This window comes from Podarcis erhardii, assembly GCF_964252035.2.
Source record: "Podarcis erhardii genome assembly, chromosome: 1".
In the NCBI taxonomy this organism is placed as follows: Eukaryota; Metazoa; Chordata; class Lepidosauria; order Squamata; family Lacertidae; genus Podarcis; species Podarcis erhardii.
In genome coordinates this window covers 11907035-11920051 of record NC_138497.1, presented here as the reverse complement: position 1 = coordinate 11920051, position 13017 = coordinate 11907035, and the positions used below count along the sequence as shown (strand labels likewise).

General features: G+C 47.7%; 1 long non-coding RNA gene across 2 annotated transcripts in view; it reads left to right on the top strand.

Annotated features, from left to right (window-relative positions):
* LOC309345042 overlaps positions 1 to 13017 on the top strand; it is a 46787-nt gene that overhangs the window by 28889 nt on the left and 4881 nt on the right. The window contains exon 3 of one of the 2 annotated variants that reach the window (XR_014157982.1): positions 5301 to 5921. The exons of the other annotated variant lie outside the window; for it this stretch is intronic. This is a non-coding gene — a long non-coding RNA (uncharacterized lncRNA). Of the gene's footprint in view, positions 1 to 5300; positions 5922 to 13017 lie in introns of those variants that run through there. 2 annotated transcript variants of the gene reach the window in all.

Genomic DNA, 13017 nt, shown 5'->3' with positions numbered 1-13017 from the left:
TGTTATCTGCACCTGACACCCCACTCCTCACAAGAAATAGTCACAGCATAAGTCCCAGGGTATACTTAGCTTTCATCTCAACCAGCAGTCCTTTGAGAACTCAGCAGAAAGGCTTTAGAAAAAGATGTCACTTGTTGTGACTGTCAAAGGAATTCTCTCCTGCTTCTTCAAGTGCTAGGGAACGATACGATACATATATAAAATATTATTTAGGTCATGCCGACACGTGGCTTGCAAAACTTCTGTGCTTTGTTCGGTGGCAATTCTGAGGTTTGTTACTGTTTTCCAGCATTGAGGGCTTTAGCACACAGATCGGTCTCCTCTGTACAGCTCACTGTTGCTGAGAGATACGAGATGAATGCGCTTTTAAAGAAGTTTAAGGCGCAGGCCCACCTTTCAGCCTCAGCGAGTTCTTTGGATCATCTCCGCCAAAGTTGCGAGGCCTTTCAACGTAAGTAGGCCATGTGTCGGAGAAGGCTTTTAGCGCAGAGCAGCGACTACAGGAAACATCATTAGGCTTTAAACAACAGCGGCAGAAGGAAACATATATCATTAAGAGTCTGGGGAGACAGAGTTGTCAAAGGATTTAAACTCCTTCCTTGATTGACAGCTTGCTCTGCAATTGCTGCTGGTGCGGCAGGGAGCATTGACTGCTTGGTGGAGACAGGGAGGAGAAAGGCCAAACCTTGTGATTTGTTCTAGTAGGAAGGTCATTTGTTGTTGTTGTTGTTGTTGTTGTTGTTATTTAGTCGTTTAGTCGGTCCGATTCTTCGTGACCCCATGAACCAGAGCATGCCAGGCACTCCTGTCTTCCACTGCCTCCCGCAGTTTGGTCAGACTCATGTTCGTAGCTTCGAGAACAATGTCCAACCATCTCGTCCTCTGTTGTCCCCTTCTCCTTGTGCCCTCCATCTTTCCCAACATCAGGGTCTTTTCCAGGGAGTCTTCTCTTCTCATGAGGTGGCCAAAGGATTGGAGCCCCAGCTTCACGATCTGTCCTTCCAGTGAGCACTCAGGACTGATTTCCTTAAGAATGGATAGGTTTGATCTTCTTGCAGTGGGAAGGGCATTAGTGAGCACCAAAGGCTTGGCAGGTGTGAGGCACATGTGCTAGAGTGATGGAATGCCACCAGGATGAGCGTACGCCCATATACAGCCCGCGTCTTCAGCGCCTGCATGGGCTGGGTGTCGGGAGCACCTTCTCTGACCTTCCGATCACAGGAACGCAGGAGGAGCAGAGCAGCATTCCCGAGGAATAGGTCCTGGTGCAGTGGACCCACATTTGCTATTGTGAGCACCTCAAAAGCAGCAGAGTAACGGAAGCAAAGCTGTGGAGGTTTTGTTGCATACCTAATTTATTTCTACTGATTAGACAAATAAAAGAACATAACAAACATGTACGAGACACAGAGAAGAGTTTGAATGTGACATCCCGCTTTATCACTACCCTAAGGAGTCTCCGAGCGGCTAACAATCTCCTTTCCCTTCCTCCCCCACAACAAACACTCTGTGAGGTGAGTGGGGCTGAGAGACTTCAGAGAAGTGTGACTAGCCCAAGGTCACCCAGCCGCTGCATGTGGAGGAGCAGGGAAGCGAACCCGGTTCCCCAGATTATGAGTCCACTGCTCTTAACCACTACACCACACAGAGCTCTCTCATACTGCCATCTTGTCTCTAGACAGATCAAAGAAAAACCGGCACAGTGCTAGGGACGGAAGTTTGGAAGAGTCGTTCCGTCCCCTCCTTTCTCACAGACAGAAAGTAAAACAAACATGATCTGGTGATCTTTGCAATAGGAGGGATGAAAATACTGACACAGGAGACAGCCTTGAAGAAACGGCTTCTAACCCTGATGCCTAGGTCCTCCCTCTGCAGTATGTCTCTGAATGCCAGTAGTTGCAAATCTCAATGTCATGGACTGGTCGGACGTGGGGAATGGTGGGAGGAACCAGCTGGGGAACCCCCAAGGGAAGAAGGCTCAGAGCCTGGGGATTGACGGTGGAATGACCATGAGTAGTCAGAGGCAGAAGAGGGAGAAGATGGGGAAGAGGAGATGTCGGAAGCTGAAGAGGTAACAGGGCTTAGTGAGCGGGAAGAGTCTGTGACAGAGAGAAGTTCAGAATCAGAGGCAGAAGCTGAAGCAAGGCAGGAGGGAAGCCAAGAGGCAGAGACAAATCTGGCCGGTTTAGAGTCATGGGTCTCCATAAAGGGCTGCTGCCCTGAAGGGCACTGCCCTGCCTCTCTCCACCTGGCTTGGGGCAGGGCCTGACAGGCTCCATAAAGGACTGCAGCTGCTGTTGCTCGACAGAGACGACTCTATTTTTAAATTGCTTTTATTTTTTATCTATGTCATTTTAAATTATTATTGATATTAATATTGTGTTTTAGATTTTATGATTTATGTGGAAATTGTTTTCCATTTGGTTGTGTACCTTTTGATGTGTTTTATTTATTGTTTAGGGGATGCGGGTGGCACTGTGGGTTAAACCACAGAGCCTAGGACTTGCCGATCAGAAAGTTGGCGGTTCGAATCCCCGCGACGGGGTGAGCTCCCGTTGCTCAGTACCTGCTCCTGCCAACCTAGTAGTTCAAAAGCACGTCAAAGTGCAAGTAGATAAATAGGCGGGAAGGTAGGTAAACGGCGTTTCCGTGCACTGCTCTGGTTTGCCAGACCCGGAGGCTCCCTCGGCCAATAAAGCGAGATGAGCGCCGCAACCCCAGTCGGTCACGACTGGACCTAATGGTCAGGGGTCCCTTTACCTTTACCTTTATTTATTGTTTATGACTTTTGTTATGTTGGTAATTATGTAAATCTTGTAATGTTGTAAGCCACCTTGAGCATTGTTTTAACTATGGAAAGGCGGCATACAAATAAAATGATGATGATAATGATGATGATGATGATGATGATGATGATGATGATGGGTGTCTCCCCCTCCTGCTGAGACAAGCTCCCATCCCCTCTGGTCTCCCAGTACCAGAGGAGGCATGAACAGGGTGGAAGAGAAGTTAGCTTCACACAGGCCCAGTCTCTGATTGGGAAAAACCCTGGAGAGGGAGGAGGAGACATAGACAGTTGTGGATCCATGGGGATCCATGGGGCAAGGCCTATCAGGGATGAACTGACACTCCGCCGAGTCTATGCAGATTGTGTTAATAAAGAACGAACTCCAATTTGCTGGCTTGCTCCTGACACTCAACTGTGGAGAGTGCTGTTGCACCCGTCCTGCGTAACATTGTGTTTAATGGTTACATCCCACCCTGGCACTTTAGGGAGAAGGGTTGGTAATAAATCATAATAATCCTCATCCTCAGTCCTAAGTGGCCCTGGTACCCTGGACCCACCGTGCTTCTGAAGCTGGCGCCTGTGAGCAATTTCCTCTTCTGACTCAGAGATCGTCCTTTCACCTGTTGTAGAAGGAGGATCTCCTGCAGAGGTCATGACACTCTCTCCCAGGAAAATGTGGCTCCTGCTCTCCTTTCACGCTGGTGGGAATGCCTTGGGAGTACAGTACAGAGAATAAAGAGAAAGTTGCAGAGAGGCCCAGACTAAAAAGAAAAAGCCAGCGATTCCTCTGGGTCCATAATGCAGAAAATACAGCTTGTGTTATATCTGGGTCACAGAGCTGCTGCCAAGCACCTCCGCCCCCCATATGGCTGATGCAGCTATTGAATCTGCTGCTGGAAGGGAGTGGAGGGGGGGGGGGGAACACAGCCCAAACTGAGAGTGACACTAATTGTTAGGCAACCTCCAGAAAGTCTCATGTACATTGGCAAATTAGCCAGGTACCATTTTCTTCTCTGCGCACTGTTGCATAACGTTTCCAGGAAGAGGTATGGGGAGGGATGCCTAATTTAGGAATATCTCCAACCAGAGCTCTTGTTAAAGAACTTCCCCCTGCTCATGGCAACAGTCAAGGGAGAGAATGTTCATTCTTCAGCAGCCTGAACGGCAGGATCCGAGCTATAGCAGAGTCTGCAAACTTTATTTTGCCCCATATAATGAGTAATTAATTTGCCGGATTCAGCGGCACAAATTACGACGTCGTCACTGAGAGAAATGGGAAATCAAGAAAGAGAGAAATTCACGGAGGATTGAACACGATTGATGACTGTGATGATTAAATGGACCATCCATGTACAGAGGGGGTTATAGCTTAGCTCGCCATTTTCTGGGGATAAACAAGAGAGGAGTATTGGATGCTTTAACACACTGCTAATGAGCTCCCAGCAGATTCAGGACAGACCAAAGAAATGTATTTTACAGTTAAATTATTGAGTTTTTTTTTCTGCAAGAAGCAGTGATGGCCACCAACTTGGATGGCTTTAAAAGAGGATTAGACAAATTCATGCAGGAGAGCCATGAAGCCAGTGGAGGTGGACCTCCACTGTCAGAGGCTGGGAATCTCAAGTGCGGAGAGTTCCTTTGCCATAGGCATCTGCTTGGCCACTGTGAGAATAGGATGCTGGACTAGAATCATAGCATTGTCAAGTTGGAAGGGGCCCCAAGGGCCATCTAGTCCAACCCCGGCAATGCAGGAATCTCAGCTAAAGCATCCATGACGGATGGCCACCCAACCTCTGCTAAAAAGTCCCCAAGGAAGGAAATTCCACCAGCTCCATTAGTCTGTTCTGCTGTGACTCTCAGAAAGTTCTTCCTGATGCTTCGTCGGAATCTCCTATGGCTTGAAGCCATAGGTTTGAGTCCTACCTCCAGAACAAGAAAGGGGATATAGTCGTACCTTGGAAGTCGAACAGAATCCGTTCCGGAAGTCTGTTTGACTGCCAAAACATTCGGAAACCAAGGCGCGGCTTCCAATTGGCTGCAGGAAGGTCCTGCAGCCAATCGGAAGCAGTAGAAGCTGCGTCGGACATTCAGATTCCAAAGAATGTTCGCAAAGTGGAACAGTCACTCCTAGGTTTGCGGTGTTCAGGAGCCAAAATGTTTGGCTGGCAAGGCATTTGACTTCCGAGGTACTACTGTATACAGCAGTTTGTTTCAACTTTGCATTTTGACCCATAATGAATGTCCAAAATCTGCAAGGCCAAAATGCATTGGGCTTGTATATAAATAAAATCCTATACAGCATTTTGAGATTTTCCGCCTTCCCTTTTGGGGAGTAGATGAGCCACTGGCCTGATCCAGAAGTCTCTTCTTACGTCCTTATGTCCAGCAGCATGTGTATGGAAGCAATGCTGGGCAATTTGCTCTATCTTCCACATGACAACCCTATTCTAGTAGTCTGCATGTATCCCTTTTGCCAGGCTATTGTTAGGGCATTGCTGTCCTGTCTGCACAGGTTGATTTCTCCATTTGCACCAGTATGTTCCATCGAGAGACAAAGGCTGAAGTTGCAGAAAGCATCGGGAGATGTTGCACAGAGAAGTTACGGCTGCTTGCATTTACAGCTCATTTCGCCTCTGTCTTCCATGGTATGCCTTGGACGATGTGTGTTGTAAATTAGCAGCCTTCTTATGCATGGAGAAGGAGCTCAGAGACCCGCAAAGAGACATCGCTCATGCGGCAGTTACATGAAGAAGACGCGCCACAGGTACCTCCAGACTTTCCTAATTAGCTTTTCGGCAAGGACTGCTGCTTCTGTAGTTCCAAAGCAAGGAAACTGTAGAACCAAATTCCTGAGAAAGATGCAGATGCAGAACTGAAGGAAAGCTTATTTATTATATTTTAATTGCCTCATTCCCCCATGGGGCTCATATACTGCTGTCTTCCCCTGAGGATGAGCCCAAGGTTATCCAGCACGGTGAATGGGAAGAGATCTGAACAACTGTCTCCCCAGTCCTAGACAAATGCTCCAGCCGCTGAACCACATCTAGACACGTACAACTGTGTTCGTAATTAAGCTTTGTAATATTAAGGATGTGCTTCACGGGTCTGCCAACAACTGAAAAGAGGAGGAGGAGGAGGGTGGATGTGATGGCCTGGGATTCGGACTTGGATGCTGAACCTGAGGGATCCCAGCCTGCACAGGATTCCCCGCCTCCAGAACCAGCTGAGCCAGGGCTGGGGCATGAGCCTGAAGGGTCCTCACCTGTGCTGGATCCTCAGGTGCAGGCATCAGTTGAGTCTGCTCTGGCTCATGAGGTGATGGAGGACCCATTGCCTGCAGGTGCTCCACTCTCAGCCCCGTCAGGGGAAGCTGAGGTTGCCTCTGGGTCTGGTAACCCTCCAGCCTCTCCTGAGCTGCAGAGGCTCAGGGCAGAGAGGCGGAGGGAACTAAGTTCCCGCAGGAGGAGTGCTCGCCTCCAGGCCAGGAGAGGTGAGTCACCAGAGGATCGGGGCTGCCCTATGCCTTGGGACAGATAAAAGCCAGTAAGCCCCAGTCCCAAGTTGTGGGAGCAACATTGTTGGTTGCTAGTTCCTGCCTGTACCCTGTCCTGCTTTCCTGCCTGAGCTCCTGACCTGCCCTGGCCCCCTGCTCACATGCCTGTTCCGCACTTCACCGAACTCCCTGCCCTGCACCCAGCTTCAGCTGCTACGGACTGCCTCCACGTTGCACCTTTGACCACGGACTGGACTTGGACCTCGCCCCTCAGCACAGGGGCCAGCACAGTGGAAGAGGAACTTCAGACCAGGAGTGTCAAGCACTTGAGAAGGAGGAGGATGGATAAGAAGGGGGGGGGGTGAGATGTCAGAAGAGAGCCTGGCTGGCAGGACTGCCCCCCTACTCTGATTTAAGTTCTTGCACTTCTAGGGTGTACCATTTAGGTCCGTATAGTTAAAGCCATGGTTTTCCCAGTAGTGATGTATGGAAGTGAGAGCTGGACTATAAAGAAGGTGGATCGCCAAAGAATTGATGCTTTTGAATTATGGTGCTGGAAGAGACTCTATCCATTCTGAAGGAAATCAGCCCTCAGTGCTCACTGGAAGGACAGATCCTGAAGCTGGGGCTCCAATACTTTGGCCACCTCATGACAAGAGAAGACTCCCTGGAAAAGACCCTGATCTTGGGAAAGATGGAGGGCACAAGGAGAAGGGGACGACAGAGGATGAGATGGTTGGACAGTGTTCTCGAAGCTATCAGCATGAGTTTGACCAAACTGCGGGAGGCAGTGGAAGACAGGAGTGCCTGGTGTGCTCTGGTCCAGGGGGTCACGAAGAGTCGGACACGACTAAACGACTAAACAACAACAAGGAGTGGATGCACTGAGCCAACTGTGGCTGTCATATGCATGGGCCTCTGAAAACAAGGGGTCTAGGTTATCACACTGGTTCTCCCACCCTCCAGGGGGCTGCTGGAGGAGTTGGGCTGGGGCCAGTGCCCCACCTGAGCTATGGATGAACAACCCCAGTTGCTGAATTTGGTCGGCCGATGACGTACACGGCCTCCGTCTTGTGTGTGCAATTCTCTGTCCAGTGAGAGGTATGCGCTGCATAAATACAACCCCTTGCCAAAAAGAGGGATGCCTGCATTTCTATTTCTTAAGCATTTGTTCAGCTGACCCAGAGTTATGACCCACGATTACGCTATGATGTTTCTCATTTATGACAACAAAATCAGAAAAGTCGGCAATATCAAATGAAAATGATTTGTTGGCATGTTTTATTGTAACGGCTCGCTTGTTTATTTATGCAGGCAATTACGCTTGCCTCCCATAAAAGATGAAAATAAAAGAACATGTAAAACAGAAATGGCAGAAGCACAACTAAGAGCGCAATCCTGACACCTTCTTTATGCCCAACTGGAGGGCGGTTGGATTGGGCGCAGGCAGACTCCCGCCCAACGACAGCAACAGTATTGGCAGCCTAACCACATATCCTCCAACATTCCTCTGATGAAAATAGAGACATCCCATTCCATTGTTGTTGTTGTTGTTGCTGCCTATTTGACTGGGTTGCCCCAAGCTCTCTGGGTAGCTTCCAACATATATAAAAACATAACAAAACATGAAACATTAAAAACTTTCCTATACAGAGCTCCCTTCAGATATCCTTTAAAGGTTGTATAGGTACTTATCTCCTTGACTCGGGGGTTGCATAACTCTGATGAAATAGGGACAACCTAAGGAAAAGTGGGACATTCCTGGATCAGATCAGAAAACTGGGACAGCTTCTGTAAACCTGGGACTGTCCCTGGAAAATAGGGACCCTTGGAGGGTCTGTAACCATCGTTTTTGCATTTCTCTATAGTGGTGAGGGCTTAGTATCATTCCAGGGCAAAACAGATGTTCCACCACTGAATTATGGCCCTTATTGTTGATGTTATTATTGTGAAATTGCTTTGAGATATGGCATGGAAAGTCGTATCCATGAATGGAATCAGACCAGCAAATGCATCCCATCTGCTCTGGTAGGACGGTGCAGAATGCGTTTGTCATCTCCCTGCGCGTTGTTCCAGCTGTGAACTTCTGAGGGCCCCATAGAGCTGAGTTGGTCCACCATCTTCCACTCTGGGGCAACCTTGGAAGAATCTTTTTGTGCAAGATTCCTGTCCCCTCGTTCTCCCCGGGCCATCTCTCTCCATTCTGCTTGGAAGCAGCATGTGGAGAATGCAGATTAGATCATAACGCCATTGCCTTGAGCGCAGAGGAAGGGGTGTGAGGAAAGATTCAGGAGTAATCTCAGTCGAATTAATATTTCAGCGGCACACTCTGCTCTGCACAATGAGAAGTGACCGTGTGAGAAATGGCATGGGGAACAGCTTCTGTTCCATAACCAAAGCCAAAATTGTATAGCGTGGAGTGGGGAAGAAAAAGACATTGGTCTTTTGTTCTTCTTTGTTCTATAAAACAGAACCCATTCTTTCTGGGTATCATCGGTGAGCTTTAGCGTGGTGTGCGGTGCTATAACTCAGCTGTTGCCAACCTGGTGTCCTCTAGACGTTTGACTACAACGTCCCTGCCGGCATAGATGTGAGAAGGGAGACTTTGTGCTGGCCACCAGCCCTAGGAGCCATTCCCAGACCATGACTTTAAGAACAGCAGAAGCATTTTTTTAAAAAAAAAAATTGTTGGGGGAACCCATACTTCAAGATCCAAAGGGGGATTCAGATCATCTTCTTATTACTGCGTTAATGTCCAAATCAGTCCCAATCAGTCCAGACAAAGTTCATAATTCTATCCAGTCTTATCTTGGTGTTTCCACATCATATCTTGTTAATATAATTTCTCATTTTCCTTTATGATCTCTTCTGTTAGTCTCCTTAAGCCGATAAGCAAATATAATAATCCTGTGTGGATTTCCCGTTCCTCCAAACTAAGTCCAGATGGTTTCCATATATCTCATTCGTAGATAACATCGCTCTTTCCATCATAAATTAGGCATTTGTCACTCTTAAGTCCCACCGAGAAGTTGATTTCTCTCTTTCTCCTCCCAGACCCAAGAGCTCCAATGCCTCCCAAAATGGCGACGGCATTTTTAACTGTGTCATTCCAAAACTCTTAGCTTTCCAGCTTTGTCTTGAAACATTGCTTTGGTTCGAAAGTTTATCTCCACACAGTCTTAAATCCACAACTTAAGTCCTTAATTTCTGACTCATCAGGGGAGATCCCCCTTTGGATCTTGAAGTATGGGTTCCCCCAACCAAATTTAAAAATTTGGCTTTGTAATTTGGAATTTATGCGATGTGATTTAATTTGATGTGATTGGCCAGTTAATAAAAATTATTAAAAAAAAAAAAAAAAAGAACAGCAGAAGCACCTGGGAAGAGAGAAGATAATTTTATAAGTTGTGTCTCTTTGTTTTTCATTTTGACCCTTTTACAGTTACGAACCCTTTTACAGTTTTGTGGCATTTTATGCATTGAGACTTGATGTTGTTTTTAATGATTATAGCCTTGCAATTATTTATCGTAATGGTTAAGAGTTAATTTTTGTATAATTATTACCTGCTGATATTTCATTTTATTGTGTACTATGATAGCCTAGGGACGTGGGTGGCGCTGTGGGTTAGACCACAGAGCCTAGGGCTTGCTGATCAGAAGGTCGGCAGTTTGAATCCCCATGATGGGGTGAGCTCCCATTGCTTGGTCCCTGCTCCTGACAACCTAGCAGTTCGAAAGCACGTCATGTGCAAGTAGATAAATAGGTACCACTCCGGTGGGAAGGTAAACGGCGTTTCCGTGTGCTGCTCTGGTTCGCCAGAAGCGGGTTAGTCATGCTGGCCACATGACCCGGAAGCTGTACGCCGGCTCCCTTGGCCAATAAAGCGAGATGAGCGCCGCAACCCCAGAGTTGGTCATAACTGGACCTAATGGTCAGGGGTCCCTTTAGCTTTATGATAGCCTAATGGATTGTTGAAAATTACTTTATTTGATACAAGTTGTTTTTATTATTACTTTTTTTAATTACTTTTTTTTAATTGTAACAAGGGTGTGAGATCTTTGTTGTTTCTTCACCCCTTGCATATAGAAATAGAGAAAGGCTATATACAAATTAAAAGCGAAATGAATTGAAATGAAAAATGTTGTTACCCCAAACATCTGGAGAACACCTGGTTGGAAAAGGCTGGTCGACAGCGACTGATAGCAGCTCTCCAAGAATTTCAGGCAGGAGTTTTTCCCAGCCCAACCTGGAGATAAGGGGGATTGAACCTGCGACTCCTGCTTGCAAAGCAGATTCTCTACCCCCGAGTAATGGCCCGTCCCCTTGCTAATGCTACTCTGCAAATCAGGGAAGGCCCCAGACATTTGGGCACTGGAGGCAAATCAAAAAACCCCCCTCCCTCAATTGTAGTTTGTTAAGGATGCTTTTCTATACAGGCCGTGATCATTTTGTATGCATCCAACTCAGGGGTCAGCAAATGTTTTCAGCAGGTTGCCAGTCCACTGTCCCTCAGACCTTGTGGGGGGCCTGATTATTTTTTGGGGGGGAATGAACGAATTCCTATGCCCCACAAATAACCCAGAGATGCATTTTAAATAAAAGGACACATTATATTCATGTAAAAACACTGATTCCTGGACCGTCCATGGGCCGGATTTAGAAGGCGATTGGGCCTGCTTACTCATGATCCAACTGATGCACGACTGCTGATATGAGCATCATTTTCAGCCCCAGAAGCGGGCAGAACAGGGGCAAAATGGCAGCGGTGGTGGCGGGGGTCAGAATGTAGTGGGGGGTGGTGGAACGGGCTTATGTGCAACTGCTGACATATGCAATGACCCACATACAATTGCTGCTTCTCATGCCTTCCCACCCTGATGCTGATCCTCGCTCACACTTTCTTCCTGACGCTGACCTCCCTTGGCGAATATCAGACATGAGGGGAATGAAGATCAGCATTGGAAATGAAGAAACACAGCGGCTGTGAGCCAACCTGCTTGAGTAAGGGGGTTATTTTGGGTTCACATCAGCTGCCTCTCCCACTCTCGGCGAAGAGAGAGATACAGCGGCAAGGGAGGCTGACTTCTTTGAGCACTTTTTTCCACCAGCCAACTCTCTTGTCGCTGTGTCCTGCTCTTCCCAGAGGGGAGCAGGCAGCAGCAGCACGCAGGGGTGGAGGCGGGCGCAGATCTGCTGCCCTCCCCAACTCTCCAGGGCCTCTTCACCTTGCTTGGGTGGGCTACCCCTGCTGTAGGGGACAGGTGTGGCGCTGTGGTCTAAAGCACTGAGCCTCTCGGGCTTGCCGATTGGAAGACCGGCAGTTCGAATCCCTGCGACGGGGTGAGCTCCTGTTGCTCTGTCCCAGCTCCTACCAACCTAGCAGTTCGAAAGCACACCAGTGCAAGTAGATAAATAGGTACCACTGCAGTGGGAAGGTCAATGGTGTTTCCTGCACTCTGTTTTCCGTCATGGTGTTCTGTTGCACCAGAAGCGGTTTAGTCATGCAGGCCACATGACCCGGAAAGCTGTCTGTGGACAAACAAGAAGAAGAGTAGAAGAAGAGTTTGGATTTGATATCCCGCCTTTCATTCCCTTTAAGGAGTCTCAAAGCGGCTAACATTCTCCTTTCCCTTCCTCCCCCACAACAAACACTCTGTGAGGTGAGTGGGGCTGAGAGACTTCAAAGAAGTGTGACTAGCCCAAGGTCATCCAGCAGCTGCATGTGGAGGAGCGGAGACGCGAACCCGGTTCCCCAGATTATGAGACTACTGCTCTTAACCACTACACCACACAGAGCTCTCTCATACTGCCATCTTGTCTCTAGACAGATCAAAGAAAAACCAGCACAGCGAAATGAACACCACAACCCCATAGTCGCCTTTGACTGGACTTAACTTTCCAGGGGTCCTTTACCTTAATGGGATCTGTACAGTGCTGGCATACAACAGAGAGAAGGAGAAATGTTTCTGACCTCTCTCTTTTTTGCAACATAGGGTCCCACATTTTCCTTCAGCCAGGAAGGCGATACTGTATTTCGAGCAATAATAACTCTCCGTAATGGCATCTATTCGCACAGTCTTAATTCGCTCATCTTTCCAACACTCTTGAAAAACTGGGGGTGGTTGACCATTCTTATCCAGAACCTGCCATTGCCAATTTTAATCCCCCTCACAGCCATCATTACCGTTTCGAATCACTTCACATCAATCCTTATGAAATATGAATGCGAAAACAAATCTATCTGTGTGTCTGAGAGAGGATAAAACCCAGGGAATGAGTCTTCCGTAATGTCTGCCCAGCGATGAAAAATGTCAACTACAAAATCATTCCTTTGCACATTTAAAAGAAGAAGAAGAAGGAAGGACCCCAAAGTGTGATCAATTTATTCGCATTAAGGTGACATCGGTTCCTAATATATAATGTGGCAGGAGCGCTGGGGCTGTCTTTCGAACGAGAACATGAATAATGAGTTCTTTGCTCCACAATCTCTCCCAGAAATGATGCTGGAGGTATCGCTCCAAGGCTGGTAAGCAGTGCCAAGTCTCCCCCCTAGGGCAGAATATTTTAACAGCTACCCTAATATAGGTCTTTTTCTATCAGTGCATGCCCTACAGAACTCCAGCCCCCACCCCCAATGATTTATTTATTAACGGAGAAGTGGTTTTGCCCCAAGGTACAATTTTTGGTGTCTGTATGTTTTTTGAGGTGGAAATTCTCTTCTCCTGGCAGTTCACT